The sequence below is a fragment of the Elaeis guineensis genome, chromosome 8 (genome assembly GCF_000442705.2).
Source record: "Elaeis guineensis isolate ETL-2024a chromosome 8, EG11, whole genome shotgun sequence".
In the NCBI taxonomy this organism is placed as follows: Eukaryota; Viridiplantae; Streptophyta; class Magnoliopsida; order Arecales; family Arecaceae; genus Elaeis; species Elaeis guineensis.
The window spans coordinates 128,358,546-128,379,888 of NC_026000.2; the positions used below are offsets into that span (position 1 = coordinate 128,358,546).

At 33.9% G+C, this 21,343-nt stretch overlaps 1 protein-coding gene across 20 annotated transcripts in view; it reads left to right on the forward strand.

Annotated features, from left to right (window-relative positions):
* LOC105049643 (uncharacterized) overlaps nucleotides 1-21,343 on the forward strand; it is a 123,743-nt gene that overhangs the window by 15,402 nt on the left and 86,998 nt on the right. The window contains exons 4-5 of one of the 20 annotated variants that reach the window (XR_012143321.1): nucleotides 4,581-4,758; nucleotides 17,631-17,654. The exons of 5 other annotated variants lie outside the window; for them this stretch is intronic. The gene's annotated coding sequence lies outside the window, so the exon portion shown is untranslated. Of the gene's footprint in view, nucleotides 1-4,573; nucleotides 4,759-12,733; nucleotides 13,266-17,630; nucleotides 17,655-21,343 lie in introns of those variants that run through there. 14 more of the 20 variants (XR_012143332.1, XR_012143334.1, XR_012143325.1 and 11 more) reach the window with 14 other exon arrangements.

Here is a 21,343-nt window from a genome sequence, read left to right on the forward strand (position 1 = left end):
CTGCCCGATATCCTTCATCATTAGATCTATACAATTTGTTGCATGGGGGGTCTAATATAAATATTACTTTTCCAGCATCATATCCTTTCTAGCTTTCATATAGTTTGCCTCATTGTCTGTGATTATTTAGATGATATACTCTTCACCAATCTCATCAACTACGTCTCTCATCAAGACTAAAATATAATTAGAGTCATGTATTTTATCTGAAGCATCAATTGAAGTATGAAAGATGATCACCCTATCTAATAGACTAAGAAGTTAATGATACTCCTAGTAAACCCAGACCAACCATCACACATCAATGTCACTTCATAAGTATTTTACTTCCTTTTATAACTCAATCCAAGATTTGATTTCTGTGACTTACTGTTGTAAATATAGTCTACGTATCTCATAGGATGTAGGAGGATCAATACTTGGACTAACTTTTTGTATTGTATTAATCATCGATCGAAAATATGTATTTACTGCTACCCATGCTGGCACGTGACTAAAGTAAAACTAGTTGGCAATTATCATTTTTATTTATTTTTTCTTATCCTTATTTGTATAGTCATCAATTCGTGGTTGCTTTGACTTTGGATCTGGATATATTATAGGATCTATATTATGGATGGTGGCATACAAGTTTTGCCATCTCGGTATCGATGGTTGTTTCGATTGATTGGTGATATGGTTCGGTATAGTTTTATATCGTATCGAACCGGCAGCGAACCGACGAAGGCATTGGACTTGAATCGGGAGAAGAAAAAGAGAGAAATAGAGAGAGAGAGAGGAAGAAAGAAAAGGAGAGAGGGGAAGGAGGGGGTGGAGCCATTGGACGGCCTTTAGCTGGCTATCGTGGTTGCCGGACAGTGAAGTCCATACACGCAGCGCCATGGGCATGAAACAGGAGCAACACCCCTGTTTCATGATTTTTTTTAAAAATTGAAACTTAAGTGAAGTCGGTAGGCTTCATTGATTTTAATTTTTAAAAAAAATCTTTTAAACAATGAAGTCGGCAAATGGTTTGCCGGCTTCATTGTTGATCTCATTTTTAAAGAAGGGAGTTGCGTAAATAAGGATGACAGCCCCTGTTCCACGACCGTGACGCCACCTGCGCTGCTTCCGCCACCCTCCTCCCCCAACCTTGACGAAGCCTGCATCTGTGATTGTGACGTCGTCCGCTCCCATCTCCAGTGATCTCTCTCCTCTTTCTCACTCATTTTAAAATCTTTTCGGGCGAACCGATGAGCCGCACATGCTTTAGCTGCCCTTCGATGGCCGCAGCGGGCCACCATCAGCCTCCGGTGGCTCCCGTCTTCTGTTCTCTTTTCTCTCACTCTTTCTCACTTTCCTTCTCTTTTCCTCCCTCCTCTGCCAGTATACCATTCGAATCGGTTGACCATGCTGATTCCCCATCAGTCCGGCTTGATACGGAGCGTGTCGATCGATTCAGCACGGTACAACATTTCATGGTGGGACCTTTTGAGCTCTTTGATTTTTTTTTCCAAATATACAAAATAATGACTTGAAGATGATTCCATTCTCGTGGACTGACTCTTCTCTAATCCAGCAAATTATAAATGTGAATGTGATTTTTCTACTTCACCAAAGCCACCACCATTCTCAAATTGAGAGCATCCAAACTGTGCTCTGTCTTAACACCTCCTTATGTTGCCATGGGCCCTGTCGAGAGGCCCAAATAGTCTCTCATAAATAAGCTACATCTAAATCATCTGCATCAAAATAGTTGTTATCATCATCCAAGTCTATGTGAATATATGATCAAGACGTCAAACAATCAAGTGCTTCTCTTTAAGCTTGATGCTATCTTTGCCTTTTTTTCTTTTTTTTCTGTAGATGCTCTCTCATCATCACTCGAAGCTCTGTAGGTATCTTTGAACACTTCTTGACATCACTAAAGCCACCCACCAAAATGTTGTTTCAATTGAATGACTCCATCTCTATTTTCTAGTTCACAGCAATTACATTTCTACTGATGCCGATCCTTCTTCATTTTTCTAAAATGCCATCTAAATCTGGGTCCTTGTATTGCTTACTGTTGGAATCCATCTAGTTTTAAAAAATTTATAAAATTAATAATTATGAGTACCTAAAATTTGGATTTAAGGTGCATATGCCATATCCATATTTTTCCAAAGTTATTATAACTTTTAATATTTTTATTATTTAATTAATTATTATATTCACTTACCTATCCATTTCTATATTTAAGATTCTTTTGTAATTTCTAAAATATATTTTTATAATTAATAATATTTATTTTAATTATTTATTATATTCAATTACCTATCCATTACTATGTTTAGGATGTTTTATAATTTATAAAATATATTTTTATAATTTATAAATATTTTATAATTAATAAAATTTATTCTAATTATTTATTATATTTATTACATTCACTATGTGCCCTTTTTTAGGTTTATGATATATTTTTATAATTTTTAAAATTTTTATAATTACTAAAATTTATCTTAACTATTTATTATATTTATTATATCCAGTTATCTATCTATTTCTATGTTTAACAATTTTTATAATTTTTAAAATATATTTTAATAATTTATAAATATTTTTATAATTAATAAAAATTATTTTAATTATTTATTATATTATTAAATCTAGTTATCTTCCCTTTTCTAGGTTTAGGATATATTTTTATAATTTTTAAGAATATTTAAAAATTATAAATTTATTTTAATTATTTATTATATTTAATATATTTAGTTATCTATCCATTTCTAAAATCTATTTTAATCCTTTTATCTCCTTATTTATTCTTCTGAGAGTCCATGCTCTCTTATCTCTTTATAACTTGGGTATTAGACTCTTAACTTGGATATTATTTACTTGATTTATTTTGGGTATTAGACTCTTAATATCTTACTATTTTAATGGAGAAATTATTGCATTGACTAATGTACTATTTTAGATCCTCGAAGTATATGTACGGTAGATAACATGCATCCTCACATGATTTTAAATTGTTTGAAGGCAGGAGGTAATGTAGCTGATAACCATTGGACTAGTCTATTAAACTTGGTCCATCTAATAATTATACATTTAAAAGGACCAAAAAAATTTAAACCAACCATTCTAATGTGACATGTTATAATAACTTTAAACCAACCATTAATTATAGTGGTTGCAATTTTGATATCACTATTGTAATGAAAAATAATAGTAAGAAAATAATGAGTCCATTCTCTCTCTCTCTCTCTCTATATATATATATATATATATATATATATATTACTTTAAGCTAGGGGTGAAAGTGGACTAGTTTTATAATATCTAACCGGATCTCTTTTCATATCCAAATCTATCTAAATATGGACAACTACCCGATCCATTTTGAATATACGATTTTATTTATATTCCTCTTTAATTTTATATAGCAGCCATTAACTTTTAAAGAAATTATATAACCATATTAATATTCTGTTAACTTGATTTATCATTAGCTTGGTAATATTTTTGATTCTGTGGTCATAAAATTTAATTATCCAATTATATCCGTATTCGTATCCATATTGCCAATTTTTGATTTATATCCATATCTGTATAAAACAATATATGGATATTAATTTTTTCATCCAACTAATATCTATATCTTCTTTTATATTTTTCAAACAAAACTAATATAAATATGGATATGCTAGTATCTGATCCATATACGATCCGGTTTCAGCCCTAGTTTGAGCACATTAATATAGCAAGCTAGTTAGGACATTTTTACTCATCGAAGGTAAAGAAGAAATAATATTGCAATTTAGTCAAAAGCCTAATGTTTATCTTCGTATTTTAGAGTTTGATCATTTTACCCTTTTCCCCAAATTCTTTTACTTAAAAAAAGAAAATTGAATTCACATACTTGAACTGGACATGCTTGTGATGATGTTATATATGCATGTATGTATCATGCTATTAAGTCGGTATAAAAATGAATGGTCTCTATTGCACTACTGTAGTAAAATACAAGATAGGGCACATAAATTGAAAATTCATTTTGTAAATCATGATCTACACATCTTAAAACATGGGTAGATTTAAATTCATTACGTTTTAATGATTAGATCATGATAACATGTAGTATCATGCTATTAAAACCATCTATTATGACATCTAGTTGAGGATTAGGTTGAAGACTATCAAAAGATATGAATTTTGGTTTTTAGGCATTTTTTAGTGTATATTATGCTCGATAATTTGGATCTTGAATTTGGATAGTCTGCCATTGATTTTAAAAGCGAAAGGACTATCGCAACAATCCTCTCAAGCGCATATCATCTCCTGTCTCCCCCTCTCTCTTTATACTTGCACATATGCCTGTAAGTATATATGTGGACATACACATACAAATTGTTATTTTTCGTTCATCTGATTTAGAATCGGTTGTTTTTTCAATTTTTGTATTATACTATATAATTTTTGGAAAAATGCAGAAAGAATCTAATGATTTGTGATCTAATCCATTATCCAATTCACTATGACCCCTATATAATTTAGAGCTTGAATGCGATTTTGATAACACTGTTCTTATCAACTAATTTAAACTACTTAGCTGGCAGGTTTGCGATGTTATGAATCTTGTTCCAGTTATTGACTCAAGTCTTCGATCAGTTCCATGATTATTTGTTCTCTCAGGAGAGGCCTATAAATCAGGTGATAAAGTGCAAAGTGCTGAAACAGAGTACCATGTTAATTTCTGTCAGCCATATGGAGTTTATGAAGAACAAAACTGACCTTGTAAGGAACTCTCTTCACCTCATAGATTATCCTCCATTGTTTATCTTGCCAATTCTAGGAAGTCACATTGCATGGTACATACCGCTGGAGGGGGAACATTAGACATTCAAGAAAGAAGTGAGGGCTCGTAGTCTATTGTCAAAGGCATGGCATTGAAACAAGAGAATTCTAATAAATTTTTGATGATGAAAGGAGACAAGTATCTTGATTTGGCTCTTTTTGGGAAAACTAGCTTGTTGTCCTTGGCACCTAATTCCAGAATTATTGCAGCATTATTTTTGTTCAACTCCTGCTCTTTCTTTTCATCTTGCCATGAAGTTGTTTATGTTACATTATAAGTTCAAGAGTGGTTGCGAGTATTGGTGTAGTTGTATCATTGTGTCATCATATGTTCCTTATATTGTTTCCTTGAAACCTGATATACTTAGAATCATTGTAGTGGTTGCTGTTTATTTTCTTCCTGCCATGAAGTTGTTTAGTTCCATTACAAGTTCGAGAGTCATTTCTAATAACGGTGTAGCCATATCGTTGTATGGTCATATATATTCCTTCCATTGTTTCCATGAAGTCTGCTATACTTAGAATCATTATAACTTCATCAACACAAAAATATATTAAGAGCATGACAATTGATATTCACGCTTAGCGTAGGTGTTGCTGCTATTTTTACAGTGATGTATTGCTTCCAGTCAGTTACATTCTATTTTAAAGTATAGCAGCTTGATGCCTGATGTTATATACTAATGATCCTGAAAATATTTAGAAATTCAAGTGGCAAATGTTCGATGAAAATACTAAACCTTTACAATTCATTTCCTAATCTAAACTGAGTTATGATTTCTGCTTGAAATTTTTAGAAGTACCAAATGCTTTGTCTTAAAATATAGCCAACTTTATCTAGAATAATTATCAGCAAAGCTGATGTAGGTTTAGAAGCTAGTAGTAATAGGAAATCTTAGAGTTCTGAATATCTGCATAAACTAAACTCTATGATGCTTTCATAACTAACACTTTGTACACTTCAACTTTTAAAAATATCCAACTATTATTAGGAACCTTTTGCTGCAGATTCAGCAAAACTGACACTATTCTCAATAATGCCATTTATGTGAAGAAACTTAGGATGTAGTAAGGTGATTTTCTGTTTTGATCTATGTTATTTTCCTCTTGTTCAGCAATCTTTGTTGTTATTTTCTTTTAAATCTGTATTTTTTTAAAAAATATATTTAGTGACAGATACAACATAGTCAATATATTTACAAATTTGCTTATCGTTCAAAGGCTCAAGAAAATATGTTATGCATAGTGATGAAGTAATAAATAGAACTTGCAATTCTATAGATGAATGATCGGGAATTTTCACAAACAAGAAATCTATCTAATGAGGAAGAAATGCATTATGAATTGCCATTCAAACAAGCTTCAGAGTGAATAATTTGGAGAGTTGAACCTCAGAAAAGAAGGTGATGGGTACCTCAGTAAGCATATTAGAAAGGAGATGATGAAGAATTCAAATTCTGACTTTGTCAATGCTTGAGATTGCATAATTTTCTCTAGATAGGTTTACTGCATAATTCAATGACTAATGAGCTAAAAAGTATTGCAGCAGAGTTTTTTGAAGTTGAAATTGTCATCTATTTTTTCACTTGGTGGGCTCATGATGGCTCCTTTGGAGGCTCTAGCAAGTTCCATTTGTATGGTCAAGTAGTTTCTGTTTTAATTCTTTGTTGTTGTCCATGTCTTTCCACCTAGTGTCATGACCAAGACTTCTAACTCGGCTATTCATTTGGTGTCATTTACTTTTAGTAGTCTCAGATTAATTAACAATAACGAGGTCCGATCTTTTAATCATATTGTTTATGCTACTTCTGATTGGACACAACCATTGAACTTTGGGGTGTGCTTAATGTAGAAAAGACATCTTATTGCTAGTATAAGTATAGGAACCCAAAGATTTTCATATTCAGGTCAAAGGCCAGACAAGAACTTGACAGTCGAGGATGGTCTATCTTGAATTGAAAGATTCAATTCCTAAATTCAATTGAAAACCCAACAAGATTTTATCTTCATCGCATGATGTTTCTCTTTTGAGGTTTTATTGAATATGACACTGAAGCTCTTTTATGGCTGCCAATTTTCTGTAACCACTTATCATATGGCATCATCATGCCCTTATTGTTTTGCTTCCCACCTATTGTGAAACCTAATAATTCTTACCTTTCACTATATATGTCACCCTTTTGCTCATGGCCACTGCATATAATTCTACCATTTGAATTTGATAAGGTTATTGGCACTTACAGGATTGCATATGATTTTTAGGTTTGGCAATACACCTACTCACCATATTCTATAAGCACGTACAAATACTTCTGTCTTTTAGGTGGTGGACCACACAATGCTGTGTGATTAGATCTTTAGTTTAATGCTATCCAAAATTCTCTTTTCACCATGTCATGTTCAACATGACAAATTTGACATAACTTATGCAAACTACATATAAATGGAGTGAAAAAATGGTTGAAAAATTTAATATCAAATTTATGCATATTAGAATCTTTATATAAGTGTTGTTAAAAAGCTCCGCAAAAGAAGGCTCACATTTGTCACGCCTATGCCGGTCAAGCTAGAATAGTATTCATATTGTGTCATAACTAAGATGACAAAATAATAACTAAGATGTCTTCTATTACTTTATTTGATCTTTCTTAAGCTTAAAGTGGTCATGTAAAAAAATGCTCACAGATAAAGAACACCTTGTATTTGTGGATACTATGAGAAAGTCATATGCATGCCTCATGGTATGCATCTCCTCTACCTACATGTTGATGGACAGGGGTTGTCACTACCATCATTGTCACGTCCCACCAAAAGGATGCGTAGTCATAGAGATGGGGTAGGTTGTGCATATCCTCTATATGCATGTTTGCTATATGTGCTTGGACTCATGTGAACCATGCATGTATATTGATTTCTAGATGTTGATTCAGTCAACTATCACATAAATAAGATGACAACTATATATGAACTAGGTATGCACAATTAGCAAATAATAACTAGACTTATTTGATGTGAGAAACATTAAAAGGCCCATCTGACTTGTTTTTTGATCTTCATCAGTTTATTTGCATCAATTTGAATTTGATTTGAAGTCCATCAATCAAAAGTAGCCTCACCAAGGATTAAAAAAAAAACCATAGAAACAAAGTGATGCAATATTAGAATTAAACGGAAAATTTTTTTCTTCTCTTTAGATTGATGTTGCTGTGCTAATTATTGAACTTATAAGGAATTTTATGTTCTCTTTAGAGAATGTCATCATCTTAGACATCTATCTTCTAACCTTCTTTGTTCCCTAATAGTAACCATGGTTCATTGCCTCATACCAGATATACCATACTATACTGGTACCACTCATACATGCATAAATTATAAATATTTTATAAACATAATTGTAAATAAAATATGTCATTTTTTGTCATTTAATCATATTATAATTCAAAGTATTGCTCATAGATATTCATACTATGGTCACTTTATACCCATAACAGAACCTATATTCATAATCAACAGAGTATAATATTTTATATTTCAACTTTATGTTTGTTGGTAGAGCCTATATTCATATGAACGCTAGATTTGAATGTCGATCTTCTCTAATTTTAAGAGTAATATATAGATATCTGAGCCTTAAAAATATTAATACTTTTTCCTTAATACATACATATAAGTAGATGGGAAAAACACCAGATGGGATGATGATCAGACTCATATTTCATAAAAAAATATTTCATTAAAACCATTCATGGAATCGTTTTTCATGGCAAAACAATTTTCATAGTATATATTAGGGTTGGTAAACCGGTTGGGTCTGCATGGTCGCGTCAAGAAAAAATCAAACTTGAACATGACCTATCTATTAAACAGGTTAAGATTTGAAATCTGAACCTACATTGTTTACTGAACAAGTTACCTGCTTAACCTGTTTAGTAAGTAGGTTAGGTCAACCCATTTAACTATTTGTCTTATTTAATGTATTTACAATTGTATTGATGTATCAAATAGAAATAACATAAATATTAATATTTAATAGGAACTTAATGGTGGGCTGTGCCCTATGGCCTATGAGCTCATAGTATCAATACAAATGATCTGTTTAACCTATTTATAGCACATCTTTAGAGTTGCATTGATGTAACAAATATTATTAATGTTAAATTTGATAACAACCCAAAACTTATAAGTTATAAATGATAGCAATAGTAACTTACAAATGACATCAATACAACAATATTGTAAATGGAAGCTGTTTAAAGTTTATACATTCAACAAATATAGCACATGTGGGTTAGAAACAAGAAGATTATTAAATGTGGTTATAACTATGCACTAAAGCCACGACGAGACATAAAAGCCACAACAATGAAAAGCATGGTTATAATGAAACCGCTTTATCATGCCTCCAAAATCCATTTCTAGATGTTATCAAGGACGAAACAGCATCTGTTAGAGACAAATTCTCAAACAAACTACTATTATTTCCTTCACAACAGTGGATACTTCTTCTTGAGCTTGAATGAAGGTCTTCATCATTCTTGTGGTTTCTTCTTCTTGAGCTTGAATGATTGTCCCAAAAACAGGGGAGCAGCTCTCAACCATAGCCTTTGCAACATTAAAGATTAGCAAATAGAAAGAATGAATGATAGTTTCATATGAGGATCACAAATAAATGGGACAGCATAGATGTGATAACGCATCCCAATAATCAGAAAAGAGCCCAACAGCAAAAAAAAGAGGAAGAACGTATTCAACTTGGTTTTCGATTCCTCCAACGGAGTTCGAATCCGAGAACATTGGCATCCCCCCTTTTGCTCTATTTAAGAGACCCCAAACCCACCGAATCCCACCGCTAATTATCACCGGAAATCACCACAACCACCACTATTTTTCCTCCCTCTCTTCCTCTTAGAAGACCATCGATCATACTTTCTATGACCACAGGAATTGTGACAAATTCCTTGCTAGAGTTAATGTAACCATTCTGATCCTTCTTCCCTTTCTCTTTCTTGATTTGACACAACCTGTATCATAAACAGATTAATTATGTTAGCAGGTTCAAACTCAAACCGGATCCGAATAATAAATAGATTGAACGGGTCAACTTGTTTATGACCCAAATCTATTTTGTCCAAACCTAAACTTATTTATAGTGGGTCAAACTCGGGTCGGGTGGGTTGGGCTGCATGTTGCCGCCTCTAATATTTATGCTAAACTTGAAGTTTAAAAAAACATGATATCAACAATGGCAAACCATATGTTTGAAAAATATAATAATTTAAAAATTAATAAGGAGTGTAAGATCTGTTTACCTCATTTGCCATAGACCTTACAAACTTCACTAGATGAGTCCGCTAATCCTATTTAAAAAATTAAAAGCATAATTAATTTTTATCCGATGAATTTAATAAAACTAAATAATAAAAAAAAAATTATAGGCCAAGTAACGGTGTTTTCTGATCGTGGGTGGGTTAGTTTTAAGCGACTCGATCAGTGAATCATGAATCATAGATTCAATTAAGGTCAAGATCGTTCAATAAGAATTATCAATAGTCGATTTCAGGGTTATTCAAAAAGGGCTGGGATGATCAGTCCTATAGGTTACCTGGGCATGAGGGCTGATCAGGGCCTCCTTGCTGGGGCCAGCATGGGTCCATAGCAAGGGGAGACATAACTTTGAACTAAGATCTTTGAGCCCACTTAGAAAGAGAAAGAGAAGATAGAGAAAGAAGAGAGCAATAGGAGAGAAAATAAAAGAGAGAGAGAGAGAGGACCATCAATCATTGATAGAGGACCATAAAGCTGATGGAGGGGCTATTTATAGAAGAGACCTAGGGTTTTGATGGCTCTAATTCTCTATTTTTTTGGATTTGCTAGTGATCGTAATAGAAAGCAAACTTCCATTGGGCAGGGCTAGCTGTAGATGGGTCAAGTCAAATCAGGCTAGGCACGTGGATCGGACTCGGGTGTGCCTTTATAGTATCTAATAGGTATTTTTTTAGTGATATAAATCATGATTAATAGAATGAATCTTCAATACGGATGCCTAATTGTTGATTCTAGAATCAAGAGGAATGGATACCCTCTCCATTTGAGATGAGTATAGTCTAATATATATTATATATAATAATATACTTATGTATGTATATATATATATATATGTATGTATGTATGTATGTATGTATGTATGACACACCATCCAATTTGACTCTGGGCCCTCATAAAAATCTAGAATACCATGCCCCTTTCTACATACCCACCGACTTGACACCATGTCATTTGATACATGTTCTTTGGTTGTTTTGTTTCATGATTCTATATACCTCTAATTGTATGGTTTCTCATCAAATGGCAAATTAAATTTAATATTTTAAACAATATCCTTACCAAAGATTGGTATAGATCAAATAAGGAAATATAGTGGTGCGTGTAAGCTATCTATACTATGTTATGACTAAATAGAGAAAAATACTTAAGTCTTGCCACTAAACTACACACTCCCTCTTAGACTTGTCACCACCTTAAATGACTATCATTTTTACTGTTAAATATTTTTTTTTTGGAACTTATTTTAACTTGTATTCGATCAGCAAGTTATTATATTTCATATGAATATATTTCATATGAACATAGGCCTGGCCCAGGGGGAGGCCTTTCTCACACGCCATGTGGGGGTCCACATGTTGTGGACCCATGGCTATTCATGAGGGGTAGTTGTGTGGACTCCATCGGAGGGAAAAAAAAAAAAAGATATGTCTGGAACCTTCCCTATTTCGGCCCCACAAAAAAAAATCTCCTTCGCCCGTGCCCTCTCTCTCTCCCGCTCTCTATCTCTTGTGCTCGCTCTCTACCACTGACATATTATACATCATGATCAATTGAATTATGTGAGAATCATCTTGCTTGGTTAAGATAGTACAAACTACTATAAGTACATTCAGATCTAGTGGTATATAAAATTATTGTATATCATCTATGTGATATGATACAAATGATTGTAAGTAAGAATCATTTGATTTGTCTGGAATAATAGACTATTGTAGATACAATCAAATCCGCTTATGCATGAAATTGCTGGGTATCATCTCCTTGACCTAATGTGAATCACTTTAATTGATTTCTGATCTAAGTATTGCCTAAAATTTATGTATTATGAATCATTAATTAGTGAATTGAGACTTATAAGTTGCATTGAATGATGTTACATGCTATGGTCAGATCAGACTTGATAAAAAAATGATGATTATTGCCTGTTGAAATATAATATATCATAGTTGTATCAAATTGTATCAAAACTTCATAAAAAATGTATTGAAAAGAGAAAAAATTTTAAATTATACATAGTTATTGATATATATATCATCTGAGTCAGCCTACTGTGTATGATGTTTGGATTTGAGATGTCCATCATGGGCATAAACGTGGATTTGAGATGTCCACCATAGGATATAAGTATGGACTTGAGATGCCCATCATGGAACGTAAGCATGAACTTGAGATGTCCATCATGGGACGTAAGCATGGACTTGAAATGCCCATCACGGATCGTAAGCGTGGACTTGAGAAGACCATATGGAGAAAAGCATGGATCTTTCTGAAATCCCTTGCTACAAGTGTCGTGGCACCACAATAAGGACTGAGAGCGAAAAAAAATGGATATCTGTGTTTCAGTATAATATTATGAAATTGAGTATATATTTGACTCGTATCTTATTTATTGATTTCATATTGTAGAAAGCTTGACATAAGACTGTATGTCGAATATCCTTGATTACATATCTTGATATTGATCAGATTGATATCACATTCTTTATGATATATTTGAGTTGCATATCATCATTATTTAAATCTGCTTTATAATGCATCTGTTACTGAGTCGTGAAGCTCATAAACTCTCACCTCTTGTTTTCACATTCAGGGACTAGTTTTGGGGATTAGACTTTTTTGACGTTTTGCGATTTATGTATAGAGATGAAGTCGATCTATAAAAGATGGTTAGTTTTTAGAATAGTTATGTTTAATGATATGATGTAAAACTGATATAGATTATTGCAAAGTTGAAGTTAAAATTAAGATATGTAATAATTCACTATTTTATTTTTACCACTGCCTGGAGTATGCCATCTTGGATATTATATTAAAATTTTGTCAGGTTGGAAGCCTTACATGCCTATAGAGATAGTATTCTATAGTATATTGCAGCTGTTCATGTCTTTGAATTTTATTTTAATTTAAATTTTGGATCAGGGGCATGATAGTTAAAGTGGTATCAGAGCATAATTTTAGTATATAAGAAGGTATTAGAATCAAGATATGCACTGAGAGTTAGTGGGATAATTATTAGACAATAAGATATAAAAAATTTATCTTTATCATTCTAGGTATAGTTGATCTTATATTTCGACCTTTATGAAATTTTGAAATAAGTTCTTAATGATACTTTAATAATATATTGAAGATGATATTAGCAGTGTTATGAATGTTGGCGGTATAATAGCAATAATTACCGTATTAAAAAGTTTCTTATGATCAAAGTTTATTATTATATTAGAGGTGATCTATTAATTCTTGTTATATAGACATTTTGCCTATATAAGCATAAGCCGAGAGTGTACATTTATGTGATTAATAATTTGTCTGAAGAATGAAATATGTGAGTATTATTATTTTTTGTTATATAGAATATTAAGATTGATTAGCTAGAATTTGGATAATAATTATGTAAAAAAAGAAAAAAGAGAGAGAAAGAACTTATGTACTACACTTGTGGAGAGTAGAGAATTAAAGTTAAGAAATACAATAGGATTTAGATATACAAGAGTATGATTTAGGGTTGCAATAAAAGAAATTAGATGAATTCAAATATCCATAGTAATATAAACAGGTGCAACTAAAGTATTCGAAAATTAGAATGGATAAAATAATATAGTAAGTGGTGGGTGGTAATTCACAAGTCAGGTGAAGATTTTTGGTATATAATTATATAAACAACAATCTTAGAAAGAAATAGTCAATTGTATGGTTATCATTTAGTAGATTTTATTTTTGATAAAAATTATTTTATATAAGTGATTAATTTTATGATATTAATTGTAAATCATGAAAATAATCGATATATCTCTAAAAATAATATTAGCTGAGGTAACAAAGAAGCTGGGACTATCAGACCTGGTATATGGGATAGAAATGAATGAAGGATAATTTGTTAAATATTTTGTTGAGATCATTGTTAGTAGAGGTGGTCAATCCTACGAAGTAATAAGAATTGTGGATCTTTTTTGGGTGGAGCAACTGAGGTCGGAAGAACAGGCAGCAACCTATGCTTTTAATATCCTGAAGCATCGATTCCACTTCAAAGTATGAGATATTAATTTTTCAGACAGAAACTATTATAAATATTCTTTTCAAAAGATAAGAGCTGAGTATAATGCTATAAAAGTAGAACTACAGCAGTTGAGGTGGGACTACAATAGATTGAGAGACATAAATCAGAAACATATCGACGAATGTTCTCCCTATACTATCAGGTAATGAGATTGAGACAAGAACTTTCTCCAAATACTGAATCTTCATCTGGAGAAATTTGAAATGGAGGAAAGAGCAAAGAAAGTTATGATTTATTATTGCATGGGATTAGTTTATGCTATACTTGATATCCTGATATGAATTTATTCAAATTCTACTTTATATTGAAGGATTCTATAGTGATTAATTTTGATTATATTATTGAAAAATTTTTAGAATTAACTAAATATCTTGATGTGTTTTGAAAAAAAATTTAAGGTAATATTAAAAAATTTAAGCAATAGACAGTTGATCAAATATTCTTAAGGGACTTGAAAAAGAATTTAAAATTTGGAATGAATCAGAAATAACATACTAAGCTTAAGTTAAATTCTGCTATTTATACAATTCTTTGTATAAGTCATAGTATAAATATGTAGGTAGTTATAAAAGATTAAAATCTTCTTGATAAGAATTTTCTCTAAAGGCATGTAGGTTGAATAATAAGTGTTTAAAACTTTGATTGTCAACTAGTGATACAAGCAAGAGGATTGAAGGTCTACTGAGCATTAACATATGTCGTGACAAAACTTAAAAGTTGATTAGATCTAATATTATTACTTGTTTGGGGATTTAAAAATCAATAATTAGTAGATCATAAAGAAAGTATGTAGTAAGTAAGAACCAAGTCATTATTTCTAGAAGGAGCTAAGTATATGTTGATTATAGTAGTGTTATGAAAATAGAAGATAGGATTCTAGTCAAGATTGTAAGCATGTCAACAGAGGGAGGTGTTCTAATCTACTAGAATAAATATTGATACAAGTTGTTAAAAAAAAAAGAAGGAAAGAATCAATAGGCTCTAGAAAATTTGATATTAGAACATAGTATTAGAATTGGAATTAAGATAGCTAAGGGAGGAAAACTATAATGGTATAAGTGCTAAAATGATCAAGATAATGTAGATTGATACATTAGAGTAATTGTTGTCTAGCACTCCAATTGCAAGAAATTTGAAGAATGCCTAAGACTAGGTTATAGTAGGCCTTTATGTAAATGTTTAATGATTTTGATATTAAGTCTCATATGTTTAATAATTTTTATTTTTTAAGATTTGATGTGAAGTTTGGTAAAGTCAATTATCTGTATGTATATTTAAAGATTTGTAAAGATTGTAGTAAGCTTGAAAATTAGAGATCTTAAAAGTATCCTCATCATTAAGATTTTAGTCATAGACTTGTATGTAAGAACGATGTTGATGAAATTTATCAGTAGAGCTTATGATTAGTCATATAGATTTAGCTATGATGATTTGAGTTTGAAAGTGTAAAAATTTTGAGGATGAAATTATTTAAGGGAAGAAATATGAGGCCTGGCCCAAGGGGACCCCTTTTCTACGTGCCACATGGAGGTCCACAATGTTGCAGGCCCATGGCTATTCATGGGGGCAGTCGCATGCAACCCACTGGAGAAAAAAAAGAGGTGTGTGTGGAACCTTCCCTATTTTGGCTTCACACAAAAAACCCCCTTCTCTCGTGCCATCTCTTTCTCCCGCTCTCTATCTCTCGTGCTTGCTCTCTTTCTTACTCCCTTCTCCCGCATCCTCTCCCTCTCCCGCTCTCTCTCACACTCACTCTTTCTTGCTCTCTTCTTGCACGCCCTCTCCCTCTCCCGCTCTCTCTTTCTCGCACTCACTCTCTTCCTCCCCAACTCTTTCTCACTCTCTAGCACCTCGGGCTCCCCCTTTCCTTCTTTGTGCATGCGTCTGTGTGTGGGTGAGTTGAAAAGCAGCAAAAAATAAAAGAAAAGAAGGAGAAAAAGAGAGTAGAGGCCTCTGCCTCTTTTCCCTTTTTCTATTCCTATGGGTGTAAATGTGTGGGTGTGGGTGAGAGAGTTAGAAAATAGAGGAAAAAAAGAAAGAAAGAATACAAGAACTCTCTTCTTCTCTCTCTTTTTCTCTTCCTCTTTTTCCTATCTTCTCTTCTTCTCTCTGTTGTTGCCTTGGTGGTGGTGGCTGTTGCCATGGGGAAACTCTTCATCGGGGTAGGTATGATTAAGCGTCTTATTTTATTGTATAGCTGATTTTAATTACTGGTTAATGGGTAGATGTTAGAACTTTTGGCATGTAAATAAATTCTGTTAGAAAATAAGTATTAGGTAATGGAATAAAAAGAGTAGACCATTAGGAGAAGGGGGAGTGTTAAGGGAAAAGAACGTTAAGAGAATTGAGAGATTAGAGGTGAAGTTTTGAAGGTGGATTGATTCGATCTTATTTTAGTTTAAAAATTTTATCTCCCTATTGGCTAAGTGGTCGAAGTTGAAATTTTAATTAGAGAATGCTAACTCATAAATCAACTTGAGGATCAAATTTGAAAATTTTTGGATGAATTTAGCTAGGATAAATAATTAGTGAAATAGAGCTGTGGTGAAAGAAAAAGATGAAGGAAAGGCTATTGCATCATTTCTTCTCTTTCTTTCTTTTCCCTAAAAATAGAGAATTTTGAGAATTGGGACTTAAAAAGGTTGAGAGAGAGTTATTAAGTAGTAGTTCAAAACGTTGTTATGAGTTGTTAACTTAGTTGTGGTTGTGGATTATTAGGTTCTAAAAAATTATGATAGAGTTGTTAATTATTCAGCTGTCGGCATATTTGAGGTAGGTAATATTTATATTTTATAATTAATCTAAATTAAATAGATCTATATGTAATCTTTTGATACGATACCAATTATTGTAAGTATCACTGACATGTTATCAAGATCAACTGAATCATGTGAAAATTTTCTTGTTCGGTTAAGATAGTACAAACTACTATAAGTACATTCAGATCTAGTGGTACATGAAATTATTGTATATCATCCATGTGACATGATACAAATGATTGTAAGTGACATTTATATTTTATCATGATCTATTTGAATCAAGTAAGAATCATTTTATTCATTTGGAATGATACAGACTATTGTAGATACAATCAAATCCGCTTGTGTATGAAATTGCTGGGTATCATCTCTTTGATCTGATGTGAATAACTTTAATTGATTTCTGATCTTAGTATGCCTGAAATTTATATATTATGAATCATTAATTAGTGAATTGAGACTTATGGTTTGAATTGAATGATGTTACATACTATGATTAGATCAGGCTTACTAAATGATGATTATTGCCTATTAAAATATAATGTATCATAGCTGTATCAAATTGTATTAAGTTATATCAATTTGTATCAAAGCTTTATAAAAGATATATTGAAAAAAAATAAATTTAAAATTATACATAGTTATTGATGTGGTCTCATGGGCCAAGCCAGCTATCAGGCAGTGAGTGAAAATCAATCCAGAAAGAGAGAAGGTCTAGTGCTCTCAGCAAAGTACTATTTTCTTCGCTGAAAAATGGGCTTTCGAAGACCAATCCATTGGAAGAAGCCTGCCATCAAAGGTAAGTGGTCTAAGCCGCTTTCCATGCACATAATTGTCCTATTTTTTCTTCAATCTTCAAAGAAGCCCTACTTCAATGAAAGCTCCTTCTCCTTTAGGATAGGCTCATCATTGGTCCTTCTTTCACTAAGAATCTCATGATCTCACCATTTTCTAGTAGTTCACATGAAATTTCAGGGTTGGGACATCTTCTGCATCTTCCTCAGCTCAGAAATCCCACCCTGCTGTTTGGAGGGGAACTACCAATGTAATTGGATGGGCTTTCCTTTTCACTAGCGAAGTTTAGGGCTTGCCTTAAGATCAGAATGATTGAAGAATTGAATTGAACAACCAATGACTCCCTTCTTTACGTGTCTTAGACCCCTAATTGTGATACTGTTGATTGATTCATTCTTGTATTTCGTGAGGGACGGGCTATTTGAATAGTAGAAACCTTAGCTATTTTACTCGATTCCTACCTTGGGTCATGAGATCAGCTCTATTCAGCTCAGAAGTCACGAAACTCTCTTCATTTACTCCAACAGTGAAGTCAAAGGCTACGAACAAACCTTCCTCCGAGGGTTCTTTAGCATGAAATTTATATCAAGTGGATTGAATGAAAGAATGTTTCGAGAATGCGCATTAGCAAACCTCGGCTTTCGTTGAAGTATCGGTTGGAGATGATACCGTGAAAGTTGCTTGTGCTGCTATTTTTTTATTTTAGTCATCCAGAGATGAAAATCAATTTTTCTCTGAACGAGGGAGAAACATAAGTAGCCAATACGTATAAGCACTGCGTGTCAGTAGCAAAAGCAGTAGTTCATAGTCAGTTGGAGATCAGAGAAATGGTGGTCCTATCCGATCGACATAGGCTATATTTGCTTGATATTGACCCATCAACAGTAGGATTTGCTGAACCTGACTGACTAACGCATAATCTGTAGCCAGAGGAGTGGAGGAGGCGGGCATAGGCTTGTAACGGGCAGCCAACAGGAGTGTTAAGGAGCCTAGCCTTCTTTCGTAGACAAGGGCATTAAGGCTGTCCTTCAGAGATGGAGAGAAAGGGCTGGTATAGAATCTGATCTTTCTCTTTGTTTCGTTCCGCTCGTTGTGGCCTTGACATAGCGTTAAAGGGAGATGGGGTATAGAATCGGAATAAAAGACTAGAAGAAAGGCACAATCCTCCACGGAATAGAAATTAAGAGAAAAAAAGCATCCACATCAACTCTTTCAGATGAGTAAGATGCCAATGAAGCATCTATAGAAGTATAAGGAGAGTATGGAAATATTTTCGATATATGAGTGGTTTGGTTATATAATAAGAAAAACATGATGATAAATTCGTCCAACCTATTTACTTGGAAGTAGAACGAGATGATCCATTGAGGGGAGGGCGGTGGGAAGGAGGGAACAGTAGAGGCACGACTTCTAGTGGATCCCAGTTATCCTTGACCAAAGAAGGAGAAAGCCTCTTGCTCGCCTGCTCTGTTAGCTGAAGATCGAGAGAGACGATTGGCAACCGAAGCTTTCTACTCCAAATCAGTCTTCACTGGATGACTCGATTCTCCATCGCGTGGATGCCCCACAATCCGGTTATAGGTTCAGAGTCGCTTTATAGGAACTTCAAGAGAGAGAAGAGAGATCATAGCTTAATATCAAAGGGAAAAGGGACATCCCTAGCGAACCCCTTTAAGCATGAGATTGGATATCCTACTTTCGCCGCATCAAGACCGCTTCACCCCCGCATTGAAGGCTGGGTGAGAATAAAGAGAGAGGGAGCACTCATGGCACACTGACTATATCCGTTCGAGAAGAAAGTAGAGTTCCTATTCAATGCTACCCCTGAGGGAACAGTCGACTCAAAAGAGATTGGGCCCCGTGCCCTTTGCTTATAGTTCGAAAAAAAATGGATTATCATTCTCGAAATTAGAAGAGCGCATCCCAGAACTAGCTTCTTTTTCAGGATCCAAACTGTGGGAGGAGAGTGATCGGATGGGAGAGAAAACCTTCCCACCAATGAACATGCTTTTGATAGATCCCGTCAAGAACATTCCAAAGAACCTACTAAAGCCAAAGCCCGATGAGAAATGCGAAACCAGTTCCCAACAGGCTTGAAAGTTAGATGACCAAACCAAGATCAAAGAAAAAACTCCCCTTTCTGAAGGTATCCCCAAGCTGAGTCTGGTTGCCAAAAGGGATGTCTGGCAAATGAAAGGCAAAGGAGTTGCCTACTTTGTACTTTCAGTCCAAATAAAGCCGACTGTATCTCAGCTTAAGTCGAAAAAGCTTGACGATGACTTTGTCTTCAAAAAAGAGAAGGTTGGTATTATCTTTTTTCATGCCTTAAGGGCTAGACTAGAACTTCCCCCTCTCGATCCTCAACTCGCCTTTCTGTTTACATACAATCTGCAGATGAAATGGCTCAAAATTTTGAGTATCAGTCTCCGAAAGCCGATGTCAATACTCTCCGAAATCTCTTAAATGCTATCAAGAGAGAGTCAACCCGAGCGGTGGGGGGACGACATGAATGAGCGCTTCCTCTTCGACTTGGTTTCCGAATATGCCTTTACTCGTGTTTTTTTCCTGGTCTTCCCATTGACTTCTGCCGAATACGAAAAAGTCACTATATTAGCCATCCCTTTCGCCTTTAGATCATGGACTCGGGCTTGTTGAGAAAAACACTTTCTATACATTAGACATACTCTTACTCTAAACTAGTAGATTTCGAAAGCCATGAGCCCCCTTCATGAAAGCCTATGGAACAAACTTTTTATTTTTGATTAACTCGTCGCTACTTCTGACCCCTCTACGTACCCTCTCTTTATCAATCTGACCCTTTTATGTACCCGATACTGATTCCCAAGTAGAGGGAGGAGAAAAAAAATCTTACTAAGTCTTTCGATAGACGAGAATACTCGGTTACAGCATCCGACTAACCAACTATAGCTGACCCAGCTTGATGGACAGGTTTTGATACGCATGCCACTGCTCTTCGAGTTTTGGTTCGGCCATGAATGGCCATGAAAAGGAGAATTTTTTTTACATATTGGAGATCAAGAAGATTGGACGATGAATTTGGATCTAGTGTGGTTTGAATAATAGGCTGTGGTCTCAATATTGGGCTATGGGCTGCCACAAACTCTCCCCAGATGAGCCTCTTCCTGAACCAAGAGTTCTGCTTGCACCTAGAGGTGCAAGGCAGCGTGTGGAATGGTCGAGAGCAGACCCTTTTAGATATATAATCCAAGCCCAGAGTAGAGTTACGTGAACAGCCGTCTGATGGAAAATAACTTTCACGTTTGGTTCAGAGAGCACTTTTTTCGTTGAGAATTCCTCGTTCCCTAGCCAGTGAAAAAATTACACATTCATGCCGTATGCTGGAAGAAGGAAAAGAGGCTCGGACAAGGGCAAGACTGAACTGCCTCCAAATTCTGAGTTTTGTATCATGAAAAAGTATATTTTTAAACAAGCTCAATTGGAAGCATACCTTTCACGGAGCTCAAACTCTTGCCATAGCATCGGTGTATGGCGTACCTGAGTTCGTTCTTTATCGATTTAGTGAAAACCAATGCCATAGTCTCGTCTTCTCTCTTCTTACTATAACCAA